The 22,116-nt window shown below is 34.7% G+C and overlaps 1 protein-coding gene across 1 annotated transcript in view; it reads right to left on the bottom strand.

Moving 5' to 3' along the window:
* LOC140152363 (neurexin-1-like) overlaps positions 1-22,116 on the bottom strand; it is a 241,557-nt gene that overhangs the window by 102,231 nt on the left and 117,210 nt on the right.

Below are 22,116 nucleotides of genomic sequence, written 5' to 3' on the forward strand. Positions count from 1 at the left end.
GACCTGTTGGTACATTTTATCACATGCCAGTAAAAATACTTAAAATGATGCTTTTACAGCATTATAAATATGCTATCTACTGAAGATAGTAAGATGATGGTAAGCAGTTTTGATAGAGTACTTAATAAGTCACATGAAAAAAGATTCTTGATGTAAAATTGCCTCAAAATTATTTTAGAATCTGTAAAATTATCAGAAAAATAGGGGAATTCGACATCAAAAAAGCATTTTGTTCTTTAAACATCAGTGCTGGGTTAAATTTGATTTGGTTTTGACATATTTGTGCCATTGGTACATTTCCAATTCTGTGCCCCCTTTTGCTTAGATCATGAAAGAGCATAGCATTAGGAAGATATGTTCGTGACAGCATCAGTCAAAATGTATGGCACAAATCTCAAGGTAAAAGAAATCTTTATACACTCAAAATATCTTAAGTTTTCACAACGTTTCATAGTTGAGATTTATGTAAAAGTATGAGTCAAAGAAAATATCACTCTGCTCTCCTTGAGTGTTGTAACCTGAACCTCACTTCTAACTGAATCCCCCAATGCTTCACCGATGGAACAAGAGAAGAGTAAACCCCTGAGTAAACCGCAAAGTCCATGGCTGGCAAGTAACATGACATGAGATTAATATGAACACAGAGTCAAGTATGTTTATATAGCATCAGTTTATCCTGGCACCCCTGCAAGAGGATGTTCTTCATCAATGTCAAACAATATTAAGGTCATTAACCAACTAACGCTTCCTCCCTCATTCAAAGCGATTATAAAAGCTGTTTCAAACATCACATTGGTGCATGTAGAGGAATTATGACTATCAAAGTTGCTTGATGAATGTGAGGCGCCCATCTGCTGGTGACCGTGTGATAACCCGAAGGTTCCAGGAGGGGTAGAGATATGTTTTTCATCAATGTCAAGTGATAATGTTAGAGCCACTGTAGACTAGACAAAACCGCAGCTTACATTTAAAGGATTAAGATGTTTAGGACATTAACTTGAAAGAATTTGGGCTGTGAAATTTGCTAATGTTTCTTGATGGCATATGTATATCCAACTGACAGCTGAGGTGTTCACTCACAAATGTCTACTGGTCTTCGGTATTGACCTATTGTTAACCTTATAAATAATCGTTCTTGTCAAACAGTATTTGTTACTTGACCAAGACATAGACGACTACAGTCAATGGTGAAAATGGAGCTACAAAATCAAGTAACCTATAGGCAAAGAATGTTTAAGATATAGTTTCAACCTTATCTACTGAAGATTGCAGGTATTTGTCTAAATTTATGTCAGCCAACACATTCCTGGGTTTAGTCAGTATATACAGGGGTATGCCATGAATGGGGGATAACTATTTGGCTAGTTAGCATTTGGCTAGTTAAATTCAAAATCAATAGAGGGCGTCCTATTTTGGCTAGTTAAATGTTGGTCACCCAGGCTAGTTAAAATTTTGTCCCTCAGGCTAGTTAAAATTTTGTCCCTGAGGCTAGTTAAAATTTTGTCCCTCAGGCTAGTTAAATTTTTGTCCCTTAGGCTAGTTAAAATTTTGTCGCTCAGGCTAGTTAAATTTTGTCCCTCAATCTAGTTAAATTTTGGTCTCTCAAGCTAGTTAAATTTTGGTCTCTCAAGCTAGTTAAATTTTGGCCCCCAGGCTAGTTAATTTTGTGTCCATCAATGCCAAAGATTCTCAGGCTAAAAGGAGTAAATTATGTAGAGCTCCCAAGATTGAGGAGTTGCACTGCATTGTTATGCCTATACTTCCAATGTCATGGTGTAGACTTGTTTTCTTTGATAAGCGCTAGACTTGTTTCAAGTCTTTGGAAGCAAACCAGCGTCATTTTTAATGGCATAGTCCAATAGCCTCATACAACAGTAATTGCTTAAAATGCAAACTCAAGTTGTGGAGTATGAGTTTCTGTATACCAAAGGACGCTCAGTGCTCAAAGTCTCTAACACTAAAAATAAACCCAAAATGGTCTTACGTGCATAGTTTGGTAACCTGCATGTAACAAGCATAACTCACAATTTGACCTCAAGTTTTGAGGTAATGAGTTTTTAGGCCTAAACACATTAAAAGGTAACTAAAAGAACTTACAAACATTATGAATAGAGACATGTGTTCTATAGATGAGCATGTTTGAAATTTTGCAAGGTCTTATCACCCTCGCTAGAAGTAGTACCTCACAGGATTTGTGTTGTTTCAAATTGGTTTTTTTGTGGATTATTAAAAGTTGAAATCATGGACACAGAAAAGCTAATCCATGTTTCAATTTCTTTTGTTTTAGTGGATAAAAGAAAGCATAATCTTACTCGTGTTTTTTCTTCATCATCTCCCTCCTCCACCTCTTAGATACTTTTATTAGGCCTAAGTGATATTGTTTATATTGGCCTACCAAAGTATATAATGCAAATTTGATGAAATTATGCATTTCAGTTTATTACTATAGTATTCGGAGGAGGGGTCTCTGAAAAAGTTCACCCTGCTCAGACTTAGCCCAAGTGTGTCTGTACTGTTTTCATAAGCCGTTTAGAGCATTTTTATTTAAAAGGTGTCCCATGAAAGTGTGCTTGTTTCCTCTCTACTCCTTCGGCTTGCCAAAAATTGCTTCCCCCCATTATTATTATTATTAACGGCATTTATAAAGCGCCTTTTCTAAAGGATGAAGCGCTGTACAAAACAAATCAACCTTAAGAAATACAAAAACAATCAACCTTTAAAATACACACATAGCATTATTTAGCATAAATAAAGAAATAGTTGAAAACATTATACATGTACAAAGCAATGATTTCCATCCTAACATAAACGGGGAAAATAAATACCAAAATGAAAACAGAAATAATGTACAGAAGTAAAACACTATAATGAAACAACTGATAATGATATACGCTAAAAACCATTAAAAAAATTAGGCAAATACACAAAAAACACTTAAAAAACCAGGAAAATCACTTTGCCACCCCCCCCCCTTTTAAACTCTCCAGGGGCTTTAATTATTGCACAGCCCCTAACATTTTGTGTAAAAGAAATATATATATCAGACTAATCATTTAAACTTCTGCAATTTCATGTCTAATTGACGTCGGTAATTGACTAACTCCAAAATTTTCTGTTCACCATTTAATACCATGGTTACAGACATGATATGACAAGCTGAAATGATAAACACAGACATCCTTGGGACAAGGGTTTAGCAGCCAGGGCTGTTAAAACAATTAATACTGCAAATATATAACACAAATCACATTCATATGAGCTATAAAGTCAAAACATGCTCTGTTCTTTAACCCCAATATACTTGTACAGCAATACAATGACCTTTGAGTCTGTTTGGTAAAAAATCCCATACTCTTCAACTTGAGGTCAACTTTGAGCTATATTGAATGAATGGGGGTTAATGAATTTGCCACAGGAGATGAGATCATTTTGACAGACACTGTAACTCCTAGTAATGATTAACTCCCCAAGTCCTCCCTCCTTTTTAGTCCACAAATCCCATCATCATGGTGACAAGACCATGCTGGCCTCACTGCTCACTGCTCACCTCAGCTTTTGTGTTATCATACTCAATTCTATATGGATGGTACAAAGCAATTTGATAAATGTTCATCTGATTTAACTAGCCTGAGAGACTAACATTTAACTAGCCCGAGGGACAAAATTTTAACTAGCCTGAGGGACTAAATTTTAACTAGCCTAAGGGAAAAAATGTAACTAGCCTAAGCGAAAAATTTTAACTAGCCTTGGGGACAAAATTTTAACTAGCCTAAGGGAAATTTTTTAACTAGCCTAGGGGACAAAATTTTAACTAGCCTAAGGGAATATTTTTAACTGGCCTAGGGGACAAAATTTTAACTAGCCTAAGGGACAAAATTTTAACTAGCCTGGGCGACCAACATTTAACTAGCCAAAATAGGACGCCCTCTGTTGATTTTGAATTTAACTAGCCAAATGCTAACTAGCCAAATAACAAATCCCCCATGAATGCATGCCATGTGGAGGCTTGGGAAACCTGCTGCCTAAACTTTGAAGGTACATCACAGATGGGCAAATATACCGTATTTCGTCAAATAGTCCCCCCCCCCTCAAATAAACGCCCCCACCACATTTTTCAACCAAGATGTTTCAAAAATGCCAATATTTCCATGCTATCTTGTGTAGTAAGCTTACCAAGTTGCCCACATGGTCGATAATAATAGCATCAATAATTGGCGAAAATCTGGATCAGAAACCCGGAAGTGAACCAGAAGTCAGTGTTTCTAGTTCAAAGTTCGTCATTTTAGCGTGAGTTTTAAGTTTATCTAATGATTTTAACGGGAATTATCGTTCTAAAATTGACCTTGAATAAACGCCCCCTCTTGGGAAAATGTAATGCCCCCGGGCGTTTATTTGACAAAATACGGTACAAGTTACCTGTGATAATTATAGGGTACTAGTAACCAAACATCAATAATTCCCCTCAAATGTTACTCCACAGGTTTGTTTTTCAGATGAAATGTAGTGGCCAAAATGGGCTATTCCAGTTGAAATCCACTCTCCCCCTGTGGAAGATTTTGGAAATATCTTCCACAGTGGGAGTATGTTTTTCAAATGTAATTGATCAGAGTTAATCATTTTGAAACCCATACTCCCCCTGCATTATGGCTTTACCTATATCTTCCACAACTGGAGTGAGTATTTCAAATGGAAGTTACCCAACTGTCTATTCTATTTGAAACTTATACTCCCTCTGTGGAAGACTGTAGCTAAATCTTCCACAGGGGTAGTGTGGATTTTAAATGGAATAGCCCAATGTAACCTAGAGACTGCTTGCAACAAAATGGCCCATAAATTAGAGACCAAAGTTCTCTGTTTTATGGAAAATTGAGAAATTTCACAGAATTCCAAGTAGAAAAAGGAAAAGTTTTGAAACAACAGGCAAAATTCAAGCTTAATCAGGTCTAGTTTCCAATGTACATTCAACAGAATACACATTCACTGAAATTTACTTTGAATTATCATTACTTGCATTTTTATAGGGGCCAGATATTTGCAGTTTCATGACTTTTTTCTTTGGCTATGCATGGTGATCAGTGTTTCTAGATAGAAACATACATTTCCAGTGTTTTTTAAAAATTGGATTTTCCTAGAGTGGGTACATTTTTTGGTTATTTTTAGAAAATGGAGAACAATACAGAATTTAACATTTACAAAACAGAGAACTTTGGTCTCTACCATACCATAATTGTATAATCATGTTCAAGAAAGCCCTGCTTAATATTGCATCCACTACTGTCGAGGGATTCTCAGGTTCTGCACAAAGTACCTTTAATTCCAGATGGGAACCACCTACTAGTCACCTGGTACCCAGTAGCATCTGGCAATACTACAGTGATAATGATATTATCAAACTAAATGAAAGTAGTGCACCATCAGCCCAGTAATGCCGGTCCCTTAAGGCTACCCAATCTTGTTTCTATCTTCTGCGTACTGCTCAAAATGACAATAACTCCAGTCCAGGTATCTTGCCATAGAAAGATTTGTAAAGGGTAAATTTCTTTGTATCTCATGGTTTACTGCTTTGTCAACTTGCTCTGAATTTGGCAGAAATGCTGGCAAATCATTGTGTAGCTGATAGGAATCAGAAAAAGAATAGTTTTGCCTATCTTCTATATTAACCAATATGTATCGAGATAGAATTGAATTTTTACCCCTATACAACCAAAAACATGACTTTTTACCTAAAAACAAGGTTTTTGTGGAATAACTCCATATAACGATAATGTTGTAGATATCACAAACTATACCTTTTTCATCCTTATGATCAGACAAGTAATTTGGTATATCAATCAATTGATTGGATCCAGCATGAGAAAAGGTTTTGAACACAAGTCTCCACATACAAAATTGGAGCAATTTCAATTTTGTCAAATATGCCCCAAAACAGAAAGTCTCCTCACACCCAGTCAGTTATACATTGTCCAAAACTCGTATCATCGATGTGGATTGATATAGAATGGCATGCATGCAGTTTTGCGCAGCACCTACGCTATATAGTTGTGCTTTGCATAATGTGGTTACTGGCACACGCTTATACAAATTTACGCCAGCGTAAGTTGGGACACAACGGATGCGCTCAGTAAAAAAACCTGAATAATTTTTGCCATTAGGGACCGTTCACAAACACTTGTAAGGGGGGCCTGATGCAAACTATAGCATAGGGCTATTCCAGTTGAAATCCACACTACCCCTGTGGAAGATTTTGGAAATATCTTCCACAGAGGGAGTATGTTTTTTGAATGTAATTAGTCAGGGTTAATCATTTTGAAACCCATACTCCCCCTGTAGTATGGCTTTACCTATATCTTCCTCACCAGGAGTGAGTATTTTAAATGGAAGTTACCCAATTGCCTATTATATTCAAAACTCATACTCCCTCTGTGGAAGACTTTAGCTAAATCTTCCACAGGGGTAGTGTGGATTTTAAATGGAATAGTCCATTGGCTATGTCAAAGATGTGTTAATATCCTGTCATGCCATGCATACTGCATGAGGTGTGCTATTTTGAGCATTTTTTCACTGTCACTTATACATCAGGTTGAAGTCAATATTAAGGGCACTTTTTCTCTCTTTCTATACATGAGTTGCTTGACTTCATCAGGTACAATTGAATACACTATGGGTAATATAATGTGTATATAAGATGCAATGTTGAAAATGAAGATCTTTGAAAAATAATGTTATGTACATCTGAATTCACTAAATGCATTAAAATTTTTTGTTGTTGATAAACGTGATACAATAATAAAGTGAGTAATTAAAAAGCTACCTGAAATGTTGCTTTGCATAATTTATAGACATGTAATAAGAACTATGACATCGATTTTAAACTGCAAATTAATGTACTTGCCTCGGACAACTTCAAGATGCGTATCATGTGGCAAACATTAATAAAGAATAAAACTCTGTCCTGATTAATGGCAAACATTAATAAAGATTGAAACCCTGTCCTGATTATTGTCACATAACTGAAACATGTTACATCAATTTAACAACATCTTTTATGTCCCATGTGTGACCAAATTTCATTAGAGCGCCCCAGGAGCGGTGAAGACTTGGTTATTACAATTCTTAATCCAATACCTGGATAGGGCAGCTAGCGCACATTTGATTTGTTAGATGAGCGATGGTCGGGTCATGCATCGTGGGCCACATTTAGTTAGCTCTTCATCTTCATTTGGCCGGTAAATCTGGCATGTTGGATGGTTTTGCACTAATCCCATAATGCAATTGGAATTAAACCCCTGGACACTACTGGTCATCTAACAGCATTTCTGATTAGTTGAAAACATGAAATACTCATTTCAATCGCCAATTATGACTAGGCTTTAAACTATTTATTGGTCAAACTTGCATTTGCAGATGATCTTATTAATACCATCCTTGATTGGTTAAAATTGAACACAATATTCATTTTGGCCAATCGGCAGGGGGTTAAAACATAAGAAGCTTACTAGTAAAACTTTGGTTTCAAGGTCTTGTCATATGAAATAAATTCAATCAAATGGAATTATAAACTATAAGATCCAAACTAAGCTAAATCAAGGAAACTAAGTGCTGTTATTTAAGCTTGAAAGAATCGAGGAGCGTGCGTGTAAACACATCTTGAAATGGTAATTGCGGGGAGAAATTTTAGTGTAGCGGACAAATATGACAGCTGATGAAAATGATCTATTTAGGTCATATTTAAAATGTATACGTGGGAGTTCAGGGACATATTGTTTTGACATATTCATTTGCTCTGAAATCTAGAATTACTTGTCCTACACACAACTGCTATTTTGTTTTTGAGTAGGTTTTTCTGTCTTAATGTTGACACTTTCCTCATCAGTATCAATTGGTTCTCCTAGTTGATATCCATACACCCCTATAGAAACATGATCTTAATCTCCTACACAGGAGATGTAGGTTTCAAATTCAGATGACTCCATTTGAAATTCACAATCCCTGTGTGGGAGATTAAGGTCATGTTTTCCATATGAGGTGTGTGGATTTCAACAGAAATAGCTCAATTTACTAGTACAACATTCATAAGCTGTTGTGACTGCACAAGCATGTACATTAGGCGGAGGCACCCTCTTTTGATGTTGAAATCCAGGCATAAAAATTGTTAAAAATTCAGGGAAATTAAAAATCCGGAGGAAATGTTAAAAATCCGGGAAATCCGGACAAATCACATCCCTGTCTTTAATGTTAGCTTTGGCCATTTAATTATTTTATTGATTTTCTTGAGAAAAAATAAATAAAATAATTAGATATCCAAAGCTAATGCTAAATAGGGAGCTTCCACCTAATGACTGTCTACCAAATCAAGGCTTTGTATTACAATATTTGTGAAGTTTGCATCCACATTGACCCATCAAGGATGAGCTAGTGTATTAATATCAGAGATAAAACATCAGCATGTTGGCACGTAGCAAGCATATCACAACATAAAAGATGCTAATGTTCATACTGATCTATTTTATGTCCAAAATATACTACAATATATCAAATTTGAACCGCAAAGGATCATGGGATACCATTTCATCAAGTCCGATAGAATATTGACTAGCTTGCCACTGCCAAGCCAGAATGACAACATCCATGATTATTGAGGAGCATTTGTAATAACTTTTAGTGGCACAAGTAATAGGGGGTGGAAATCAGATCTAATATGTAGAAGGCATTGTAGGATACTATATACAGTCCCATTTTATCACTTGTATTGTATCAGGACTGAAGGTGCACAGAAAATATACAAACATTGAATCACAAACCAGCATTCAAGGCTTACAAAACTATATCAACTTTGAGTAAATAATAGGAATATGGCAGAAGAGACGTACCGAAAACTACAAAGCATGCTCAATTGCACATACACAAAAGCCAAGTAAACAAGCACAAAGTGAAGTTCACTCGTGAGGAAAATACAATTGACAAATCTGTACCTGCTTTTTATAGGTACACAAATAAATAATTGTTGACAAATCACACTTGAATTGTGCTATTGAATTATGAATAGTACAGCCTGTCTCAAAAAAAATTGTGCAAGTGAATAGCGCCCTCTATGGCAATTAGAGAATACCGTTGTGACATAATGCTTACCTCAAAGTCACGGGCTAATCTTAGCTCTCAAATGCCGTTTGTTCTGTTCAATTTGCTTGTTCCAATTTTGAGATATGTTTATTTAACAACGAAAGGGTAAAATCACAATTGTGCCACTTTTACTAGGTAAGAGAGCTGTACATGTAAATCAATGATAGCTGATGTTCATGCGTCTAATGCACTCCTCCTTTCGGGGCGCATGCATTAGACGCATCAACATCAGCACGCATGCATTATTTTTGTCTAATATCTCTCCCAACAAGTAATACGCGTTCATTAACCTATAACATGTTTAAGTCCGCAATATTTGTTTGTCTTTTAACATGTCTTAAGTGACTGAGAGAACAGCATTTACCATGATAAAATTATTGACATGCACATGTATTTAATTTTTACAGCAGAATGTGAAATATTTCTTTATCTTTTAATCTCTTTTAAGTGGAAAAAGAGAATCATCATTCCTGCATCATGATAAAACAGTAAAAACAGTAAAAAAATGTTGTATTGTGAAATTGATGCATTCTTTTGATTTCACGAAGGAACCCTTGATAAACTTGACGCTATCCCTGTTACATTTAAAGCCCTCTTTCCTAGTAAAAGTGGCACAATTGTGATTTTACCCTTTCGTCTTTAACTAAACATATCTCAAGATTAAAGCAAGCAAATTGAACAGTACAAACGGCATTTGAGAGCTGAGACTACGACCTTGACGTTGATGTAAACATTATGTCACAACGGTATTTTTTTTGAGACAGGCTGTATAATATGCTATACTGTGACCAGGGCAATTCTACTCCTCAAACTGATTAAAAATACTGTAAGCCATGAAATGTTCACATGCAAGTTTCACAAATTTTGCAAGTGACATGACATATGGATTCAAAAAAATTTCATACTGGCAAATACTTCTAATACTTCTGTTATATGTAGGCTTCGAGAAAATTATCAATTTTGTGAAAATTACATGCCACAAGTTATTTATAAATTGTGAAGATGATGTACTGCAAAAATACCGTGCTTTACATTAGTAGTACTGCAGTAAATATATTGTCCTAAATATTTAAGATGTTCTAGGACACTATCATCTTAATAAATATGTCAGAACTGAGAATATTTGCAATACTACAAATGGGCTTATGTAACAATAACCGAAATTGAGTTCTAACTATTGGAATTATACCTATAAAAACTTCCCTTTAAAAAGAACAGCATTATTGATAACCCAATACCATTTGCATTCATTTTCTTTCCCGATCTTATGCATTATAAATGCCGTTATTTCCACTAGATATATGTCATCTTTTTTCCTAATTCAATTTACATTGAGAGTAACTCAATTAGTGCATACAAGTTTAGAAATACAGTTAACACCAAATCAAATTAAGTATTTATGTAAGAGTTAGATATGGGTTGTTTTTAACAGGCGAATAAATTTGATCAAATTTGAACAAAAAATATTATCAACGCTGATTGATCTGTTTTTCTAGAGTATTTAGTTCAATGGGCTATTCCAGTTGAAATCCATACACCCCCATGGAAGACATGACCATAATCTCCCACACAAGGGGGTGTAGATTCCAAATCCAAATGGAATCGCCCATTCAGGTAACCCCATGTAAAATTCACGCTCCCTGTGTAGGAGATTAAGGTAATGTCTTCCAAAAGGGTGTAATGATTTCAACTAGAATAGCCCAATGGTTTTAAAAGAAAACTATGTATATTTCCACATATCTAAACAGCAAGACTACACCACATATGTAATAAAAACTGACACACAAAAAACAGGAATCATATAAAATTTCTAAACTAAGTAAAGAATATTCCACATTTCACCTATTTTTTGATTGATGATGACATAAAAGCCTGCAGGATTCTCACACCCTTCATTTTCTGTCCTGATGCAGTGACATTCACTCATCATGGGACAATACCACCTAGACGACGTCATGTTTCCTTTCATAACAACATAAATGCGCTTCTTCGCGCACATGAAATTGCACACGCATCTTCCTCCTTGCATGTAGGAACGTGCATGTTTTCCCAGCGGGCACACAGGCAAACATGCACACAAGAACTCTTAATGAAAAATCTTAGAACTTAGAGCTTTACTCAAAACAATAATGTCCTATACTAGGTCTTTTTTTCATTCTCTCACCCTCTCTTACTGAGAAAAATAACATTAAAGAAGAGAAAGCCATTAACAGCAGAGATTACAAAGGTGATGGGGAAAGAGTGGAGCAATAATGGTTGGCGATGGGAAAGAGAAAAAAATAATTGAAAAACCTAGACTAAAATAAAAGGAAGGCATAGTGTATGTGTTTGTACATTGTTGTAAAAAGGATTATAAGAGAGAGAAAGACAGACAGACAGATGCACAAACACAATGACACACATACCAACACGCAGACAAAGATGAAAACAATTACATTTATAATATTTATCACACAAATTCATAAAAATATCAAATATGTGTGCAATTAATTTGAGATCAATACTATGATGCAAATCAATAAACATTTGTAAATTCAAACATGTTCACCATGTTAATTCAAACCATTCATCCGCAGAAGATTGGAAATGATTTCTTAGCCAAAACGCAATCAAATAATCATGTTGATTATGCCCACCTTCAAGGACTCGTCACATAACTAAATGTATCTTTCATGCACCAAGACATTATGGTGACAAACTTGCTCTTGACTGAGCAATATACTTGTTACACCTAGATTTACATTGACTTGTTTGTTTGTTATACACAGGTGCGTTGGTAGCCTTGAATGTGCGCAAATAATTCACACAATGTGCATACATCCTTTCATGTGAGAAAAGAGTCTAGTATCTTTGTTATGCAATCAAGATTCTTTTTGAAAACAATCAGGTTGATGATATTCTTGATAAACATGCCATTGCAATTATGTGTTGCTTTTCAGAATTAACATTCACCATGCTTTTTTTTTTAATTTATTTATTGTCAAGCCTAGAATGCCAAGCAACATACAATTATTATCCCTGCATAACAGTGAATTTTGAATATGAATTAAGAAATTTAATTGGTGCAAAATGGCCAAACCATGACCAATGGTGTGATAGTAAGTATGAGACCTGCTTTGCCAATTGCAAGCAAAGTGTGCAACTTATGTAACACCAAGTTGATTCCAGTTGCCAAGGTGCTAACTTGCTTTTTAAGGTGACAAGAATGAAAGTGAGGCAGGCTTTTAAAGAAAGAAGTGAAATGAATTGACTGATAATCGTACCAAAATATTCTCAATCTATACCTAGCCAGATTAGAAGTATAAAGTGATTGCACTTGCATCATCAGCTTGAGAGCTTTGTTCAGGTAATCAGAGGCAGATAGCAATATGAAGGGTGATCAAAGCAATGAAAGTTAGGAAAGAGGACTGCCCAGGGATGTAACAATGGGAACTGAAGGACTGCAGCCCCTTACCCCATTTTAGCTGCCAATCAGATTCCCCAGAAAGCTTACTGGGATGATCAACTTGTAACAGATCTTAAAATGGTTCCGCATATATACCCCAAAGGCCCATAGCCATAATTGGGGGTGTGTGGAGCTAAAAAGACCTTTGGTACATTGTTCCTTCAAAAAAGGGCTAATTTCAACATTCCCCAGCAAACCTTTTTGTAAATTTGTCCTTCAAAAGAGGTTGATTTTCAATATTTTTTACAGAAAAAAGTGGATTTTTTCTGGATTGGCATTGGCCTGCACCCCTGGCTATGGCTCTCTCTACCCCTCCTGCCTGACAGGGCCAAGTAGGAACAAATTTATTCTAACTATGTAGGCCTAGTCTGTAATACAATTGCCTCTTTTGTGGAAGAGGTTTTTGAGCAAAAATGCAGTGTTTTTAAATATTATACAAAACAGTTTGATTTCCTTATTTTTATTTTCGAAACCAAAGACAGAATACCACTCTGCAGAGTAGATGGATGTCTATTTTCACATTCCTCATTTGCAATATTTTACTTCATACCTCTGGCAGGATAGATTGTCATGCAGTTGCCAATGAACTTGTACCTCTGGTGAATCATGATTCATACACAGACAGTAAAGTTCATCAAGTGCATGCTAATTCTAACACCAAACTTAAGTTGAGAATATCTTGGTTACCATGGACTGTGACCACCTACCTTCATTTGAAGGGACAGACACCTCCTCTATTGCTGTATAGCGCAAGCAAGGGGTGAAGAGGAAACAAAAAGTAATGGGTTTAGTATGAACTCTACTGCAATACTATATGTATGGTATTCAAATTATGACAGGATATATATATATATGGTAAAATCTTGAGATATACGGTATACTATGATTAGTTTTACTACCGAGCTCTACCGGTATAGATAGATTGAGCTGCAATGAAGTGAAAACACACTTTATTGTTACACTAAACTAGACATAGCTTCAAAACCTATCCAGTGACTGCCTTTTGAGGAGCTCTCCACTGCTCTCCTTAAATCTGATATAGGAGAGATTTTTAGCTCTCCTTATTTGTGACAGATACAGCACGAATGAGCCGTAAATGTCCTCAATTGTATTCTGAGTTACAGTGTAAAATGGGCATGAAGGTCATATTCATAGGTATTTCAATTTGGTGCTACGTGTATCCCATTAAATGAGGTACACGTAGCACCCAATTGAGGTACCTATGAATACGACCTTCATGCCCATTTTACACTGTAAATCAGAATACAATTGAGGACATTTACGGCTCATTCGTGCTGTACGGTCACATTTGATCATTCTCTCCTGACGTTCTATTACGTAAATGCTCTAAAACATCTAAACAGTATAATCTGTAGGTCACTGGACTGACCCTCAGTACACTGCATTTATATGTGTTTTGAAGCCTTCCCTAGCTCAACTTTATGAAACACCAAATGCTACCTTTGCTGTTTGGATATCATGCAATTCCAACAGGCATATTTTTCAACAGTTAATGAAATTTTATCATCTTTCCGTTTGATTTCTTCTATGTGAAAATGGACTATTGATACAAGGTGCAGAGATTATATACAAACTATCTGAAATATAGGATCCAAGGTGCTGAGATATATAATGTACAAACTAAAAATATAAATAATGAGCAATACAATTTGCTTCTAGGTGACAATACCGCTGAAAATGAAATTATATGTGTAATATTAGTTAAACAAGTGTCATAAAAATATGATGATTGCAATGATACTGCACATGAATGCTATGGATAGTGATTTGATAGCTAATCATGGCAAAAATAATAATTAAAGCACACAACTTCTGAGAATACCAATAACATCTGGAAATAAATGTGGTAGATTTAAAACATATTTGGCATATAGCATTAAAATGACACTCTGAATGGTTACATAGATATACATGCTATAGAAGATAACATCATTCAAAAGTTATAAAGCTACAAAATATGTTCTTGATTAAGAAAAAATCATACAATCACCTATACATGTAGTAATCATAATATATAATTTACCACCTTAAATTTATAATTGCATACTTCATGTTTTAACTAAATTGAGTATTTTACCCCTAACTTTCCATTTCCACATGCATTTAGCCGAATTACCGTCCAAAAACTTATATTGCTGATAGCAATCATTAGCCAAACATGATGCATGCTGGGAATGAAAAGGGCTCAAAAGTTATTGAATTCATCACCCACGACAGCCAATTTGAGCTCTGTTCATTCCCAGCATGCATCACTTTTGCTTACCAATTGCGATCAGCAATATACCTTATCATGTTCCATAATCAGTTACAATTAAAATCCAAAAAATAGCAAACAAATTAAAAAAATAAAACAAATTATGTTTATTTACCAGTGTGTTAGGAGATACCTTAAACGTGAGTTATGCAATATTATGAAAGTGTGGTGACAATTTACTATTTCAGATATACATTAATTAAACTTAACATAATTTATGCTTAATTTACATAAATTATACAAATTTTAATACAATCTGTTGACCTTACAAGACACAGGTGTTATAATGCAAGTTTAGGATGTTAGTATAAATTGATATCATTGAATCAACTTCTTCAAATAAATTACTTCAACAAGCTTAAAAGTACATATCTCAGATCACATTCTGTGCAAAATTTACATTTCAATATTTGTTAGTATTTTAATCATGTTAATAATTTACATAGTGATACAAGCACTTGGATTTTTTAAACCGAGTATACATTTGCATCAAATACTACCGACCAAAACTATTAAACATCCACATGCCCTTAAAAACAGTTTAAAGTCAAACCAACGCATAATATCTTGAACACAATATTACTTCATAAATTGGTGAACATGCAGCAGAACATAACATAATAATAATCAACCAATTGCTAATGCGCCTTTAGTAAAATTAAAAAACTAACCCCATCCACTCTGCACTACCAAACTCATGCATACTACTCTCTTTTATTACAGTGCATAGACATTAGGAAACTAGCAAGACAGTGCCGCTCAAGTCTTTTCTTGTCTTTCTCTGTTAAGCAATTCAACTGCAAGCGTTGTCGAGCTATATGCTGCGTGTCTACTGGGATTCATTGGCCCATAATCGTGAAGGGAGATGGTAATTTTGTTCCTTTTATGCATCTAATTGTGCCCTGAATTGAACACAGTTAAGAAAAAGGCAGCAAAAGCAGCGAGCCTGTGCTCTAAGACAAGGCCCAACTAAGGTAATATTCTACTGGAGTACAAAACAGAGTTCCATAGGGGTTTCATCACGCATGCAAAAGCATAAACAATACGGCACTTTAGTGGTGTTTACTCTGGATAGGATCAGAGACAGACGGAAACAAAGATAATTAACCCTTCCACAGAGAATAACTTGAGAATATCATAAATATTTCATAATTCACAAGTTATGGCTCCTTTTTAATTAAGTATAACAGATCTAATATAATAAATATAATAAGGCGTGTTGAGTACATGTTAATTTAGACTACATAAATACAACCCAGATTGGAGTCTCTTCCTAGTCGTGAAATACTAAAAAGTAAGAAACGTCATAATCTCAACTGTAAAAAAAAAGAATACATTTGAGATTCATGCAGGCTTCTTTCTCCTGATGTATTTTTTCATTTTCCACTCCATATTTTGCTATATTAATTTTTTAACTTACCTTGTTTTTTTTCTTTTTAAAGCCACAGATTGATATAGTGTAATTACATATAGTTTTAACAAGTCATAATCGGCGGGAATTGTTAAGCTTTTACCACTACGCCGAAAAGTAGACCAACAGTAGGAGTGATATAGCTGACCAGTCTGGTCTATTTTGTGCATGTTAAATAAAGTAGACAAAGTATAGGGCTTCAAATGATAATTTGTGATACTTTTGGCAAGATGTCAAAAGACAATTCTCAAAATAAAATATATTGATACTAATCCTCAATGTTTAATAAGGCCCACCAATTATGAGCTGATGAAACTATAATATAATTACACTTTACAGCAAGTTGCTGACCACTACAGCCAAAAACACACCTTATTAAACCATTTAACATATTTTAGAAAGCGTATATTTTTAAAAATTTTGAAACCTAATTCAAACCTTTTCATCTCTCATATACATGTCTCATTTTCTATTTTTTCCCTTCTATATGTCTCTCACACTCCTTTGCCCTTTTTAATTTTCCAAACATTTCTGTCTCTTTTCTCTCTCTCGTCATAAATTCATAATTGCACCAACATTTTTTCTCTCTACCAGACTGAAGTCATTATTAAACAAGACCGAGTGGTCATACTTGCAAATGAGTTCAGGGTTGCCAAAAAATTTCAGCCTAAATCGTGGGTCAAATAACCGAAAAGTTTTTCTCTGAACAATTGGTTTCTATGAGACAGGAAAATACCGAAAGTCACAGGAGCCAATGACAATGTTGAAAAGTTGCCAAATTTTGTTCTTTTTAATCATTGGTTTCTATGGGACATGAAATTGTTAAAAGTCACAGAAAAAATCTTCACCCAATTGGGCTACCAAATCACAGTTTTGGCAACCCTGAATGAGTTGTGGCCATGTCTTAAGCTTCTTGAATAACTAAGCAGACTATGATCCAAACACAATTGGTAGGGATGATTTATTTGTGCCAATATGATGTCTATGCAAGAAGTAATGGCGGTTATTTATCTCGACATTTTGTCTGTCTGGTCTGGTAATAAATATTAATAATGATAAAGTGTGGCAGAAGGAAACACTACTTGTTTATTACAATTTAAAGAGGAAACTTGTCTTCTGATGTGTTCAACTTTATTTACCCTATAGCTGTCAACGTTTCGGAATTGTGTGGTGTGAGATATTGTCTAAAATGATAAAGTTGATTAAAAATTAGTATTTGGTGTGTTAGCGCTGCTCGTCACGCATGTGCAATGCGTGAGGGGGATGTGCCATGCTCAGCCATGGAAAAATTTCCAAAATGAAAGTCCAAATAGAGCCATTTGGTGCACTATTTTACCCATGTTTACACTATGCACTATTATTGGTTATTTTCACATAATATTTTTACGATGCATGAGATTTGACTCTTTTGGCAGCCCTTGGTGTGAGATTTACTACCATGGCGTGAGATGTTACTACCTTGGCGTGAGTGCATGAGAAAGTGCCTGAATGTGTCACTGTCACACACCCAATGTGTGACAGTTGACAGTCCTGCCTATATAATCAAACATCACAAAATGCCTGGATTCTTGTAGATTAATTGGTACAATTGTACCACATTTACCATCTTATATATTTGCCCCATTTATAATATCGACAAATTATGTTGAAACTACTGCTGTTGCCTGTATCATAGTTCATGTGTCATGAACCTACAGAATGTGGGTATATTAGAGAGTAGATATCACTTTAGAGAGTAGATATCACCTTTGATGATAAATAACTGACATTTTCATCCAATCAATACTGAAAGTCAAATCAAATAGTTTCAACATCATATCGCCAATATCTTTGCATGAGTTTTATAAAAACAATATAAACCAGATATATTCACACCAAAGTTAATAACAAAATCTCTCATGGACAAATGGATCATCCATTTTCTCTGACTTATCAACTTTGGTAATTTAGTCACTGCTATCTACTGAAGATAGTAAAAAAATCTCCCAAGGACAAATGGATCATCTATTTTTTACAACTGATCAACTTTGGTAATTTAGTCACCGCTATCTACTGTAGATGGTAAAAAAATCTCTCAAGGACAAATGGATCTTTTTTTTTTTTTCGGACTTATCAACTTTGGTAATTTAGTCACCGCTATCTACTGAAGATAGTAAAAAAATCTCCCAAGGACAAATGGATCATCTATTTTCTGTAACTGATCAACTTTGGCAATTTAGTCACCGCTATCTACTGAAGATGGTAAAAAAATCTCTCAAGGACAAATGGATCTTCCATTTTCTCTGACTTATCAACTTTGGTAATTTAGTCACTGCTATCTACTGAAGATAGTAAAAAAATCTCTCAAGGACAAATGGATCTTCCATGATTTTTTCCGACTTATCAACTTTGGTAATTAAGTCACCGATATCTATTCAAGATAGTAAAAAAATCTCTCAAGGACAAATGGATCTTCCATTTTCTCTGACTTATCAACCTTGGTAATTAAGTCACTGCTATCTACTGAAGATAGTAAAAAAATCTCTCAAGGACCAATAGATCTTCCATGATTTTCTCCGACTTATCAACTTTAGTCATTAAGTCACCGCTATCTACTGAAGATGGTAAGAAAATCTCTCAAGGACAAATGGATCATCTATTTTCTCTGACTTATCAACTTTGGTAATTTAGTCAACCCTATCTACTGAAGATAGTAAAAAAATCTCTCAAGGACAAATGGATCTTTTATTTTCTCCGACTTATCAACTTTGGTAATTTAGTCACCGCTATCTACTGAAGATAGTAAAAAAAAAACTCTCAAGGACAAATGGATCTTCCATGATTTTCTCCGACTTATCAACTTTGGTAATTTAGTCACTGCTATCTACTGAAGATAGTATAAAAAATCTCTCAAGGACAAATGGATCATCTATTTTCTCTGACTTATCAACTTTGGTAATTAAGTCACCGCTATTTACTGAAGATAGTGCACCGCAACCAGTTCATATCTTAACCATCACATTCTACATTGATTAATATTTGCAAATTGTATTCATATACTTTTACAAGTGATGATTATAATATTGTAAAAAGATTCGCTCCCAATTCTACGCAGAAATGTCTTTAAAAGCAAATGTCTTAACATGTGCCATGCAAATCGCGCACACTTCCTGTCAATCCCGTAATGGGCCCCATTTACATGGTAAGCACATAACCATTATCTTTCCTACATCAAATTCATTCATCTCATACATCTCTCTTGTGTTTTTCCAACAATCTCATCCACCCACGTATACATCCAAGTTTTAACTTGTCCATCCATTTGTTCATTCATTCATTCTTGCACTATTATAATCACACTATCGTTTTCATCTTTCCATCCTTGAGATATTTTCTCTTCACTCATTCATATCTCAAAGTCATTCCTCCCAGATGGATCACACTGATAAAGTTGTGAACGCACTAACACCTATCCCTTAGGAACAATACATAACTCTATACTTTGTTTACACTCGCACTAGTCTGCGACCTTCCACGCTTTAAAAACTTACCTTGACAATGTCTGACTACAAGTCTACAATAAAAAATAAGCTAGAGTGTTTTACTTTCTGGGCATTTTTTATTCAAATTTTAATTTAATTTGTAATTTTTAATGTTAAGAAATAAGAAATAACAATAATAATTTGTGTCATAAACATTGTGAATGTTATCGTTCAATCTAATCTCTGAAGTTTTTTTTTTTTCAATTTTGGTTATATGTGTAATTTTTAATTTAAGAAATTAGAAATATTTGTGTCATAAGCCAAGTAATTTTGAATGTTATTAATCAATGTAATCCCTCACTTGTCTGAAGGGGTTTTATCCTATTTTTTTTAAATTTCTCTCTCTCTCTCTTTCTCTCCCTCCCCCTCTTTCTCCTTCCGTCACAGATTGGATTGATCCTTCATCACTTCCCACATTCATTTTTTTACTTAGCATTAAGGAAACAAGGAAGAACTGAGATCATTATTAATGAATGAGATATAAATATTACATTTGCTTTCATGATTCCCTAAACTCATGTGGGTGTACTCTTTTGTGATTAATGAAAAATTAAAGAAGCAACATTCAGCACCATTGAAACTTGTATGCTAGTTTCGTAATCATGAACATTTATTTTAGTTTAGTTTTCATAATGTCTTCAATGATTAAATTACTTCTTTAGTTATTTTCATTCATGCATGATTTTGTGATAAGCAGGTTTTTATCGTATTTTACTTTTTTTTTAACTGTTTGATGTAAATAGAGTCAAATGTCACATTTTAATAGCAAGGTTATTAAAATTATCTTCATAAAATTTCAAAGATTATGTTGCACCCTATTATACAAATATTACATGCCTATGAGTTTGATAGTATACAAATATTACATGCCTATGAGTGTGATAGTACAAAATATATCATGAGGTCAAATTTTGACTTTTCTATTTCACGAAAAATAGAAAAGTCAAAATTGGACCAAATGATATATTTTTACTATTACACAAATATTGGCATGTAATATTTTTTTTATTTCATGATATCACATGGTTTCTTTTCATGCCATGTGATCGTAAAAACTATCACACGGCTAAAGTCACTGTAATCATGATATAATAAAAACTATCACACGGCTAAAGTCACTGTAATCATGATATAATGTTCCCTATCATTACTTAGTGCAAGTTACTGTCAGCTATCTTCAGTAGACAGCATTATCTACAATTTTGTGCAACATCTTTGCTTTCCTCAGTGTATGACATCTTGTTTTCTTCAGTAAATATTGTAAAGATTTGCCTAATGGCACACTTTCGCTTCTTTGCTTTTATGTGCAAATAGAGAGCTCCCTCCTCTGAAATCCCAACAAGAATTAAGGTTCCTTTCCCTATTTGCTGGTGGGGATTTTACGGGAGGGTACTTTTAGTTTATGCCCAAAATTCCACTTATGTCAAGTGAGCCCATTGCACCATTAGGTGAACCATTACACAGGTGGTGGCCGCATTGCATTCTCTAAATTCAGTAAATTTTCATCGTCAACCGTGTAATTGAATGGGATTATTTTGAAATTTTAAAACACTTGAAATATCACAAACAAATGTTGATAAATAATATAAATACAAGCTAAAACCGTTGGGGTTCGATAATGAACCCCACAAAACTAAACGAGTATATTGAAAAATGCCATACGGCCGGGCGGTTTCACAAGTTGCCGGCTCGATCATGTCATCCGCCGCCTGCCATTACAGTAACATATTGCATGCATAACACAGAATATGCAAATGGCCAAATGGTCTGAGTCTATTGCTATTCAGTAGATAGCATGATTATGTAGTAAATTAAGTAAGTGACAGATTGCTATCTTCAGTAGCAGATATATACCCCTATTCTGTAAATAACATGTGATATGTAAATGTGAAGACAATGTGCTATCTTCAGTAGATAGCATGCTGTAAACAGTAAATTGTGTTCAATAGATAGTTTACAACATGTACAGATACCTTTATTCGGGAAATAGTAAGACATTGTGCTATCTCCAGTAGATGATATAGTGTGCCTAAGCTATCTTCAGTAGATGGCAGGTATAGAGATAGTCAGAATCAGTGGCTATCCTCAGTATACAGCATACGGTAATACAATGTTTAAGCTATCTTCAGTAGACAGCATATTATAATTTGCATTTAATTTTTTTACAGTTAGCATAAAAGTACATCACACTTGATAGATTCATGTATGTATTTTTCATACATGCATTTCATACATCAGAAAATATCTCGAGCAACAAAAAAGGTTTCACGCTAAGTAACATCCATTAGCATATCCTTCCCAAAATCTCACTTCCTGCTCCGTGATTGATGTCCAATGTGAGCAA

Source organism: Amphiura filiformis, chromosome 5, assembly GCF_039555335.1.
Source record: "Amphiura filiformis chromosome 5, Afil_fr2py, whole genome shotgun sequence".
Taxonomy (NCBI): Eukaryota; Metazoa; Echinodermata; class Ophiuroidea; order Amphilepidida; family Amphiuridae; genus Amphiura; species Amphiura filiformis.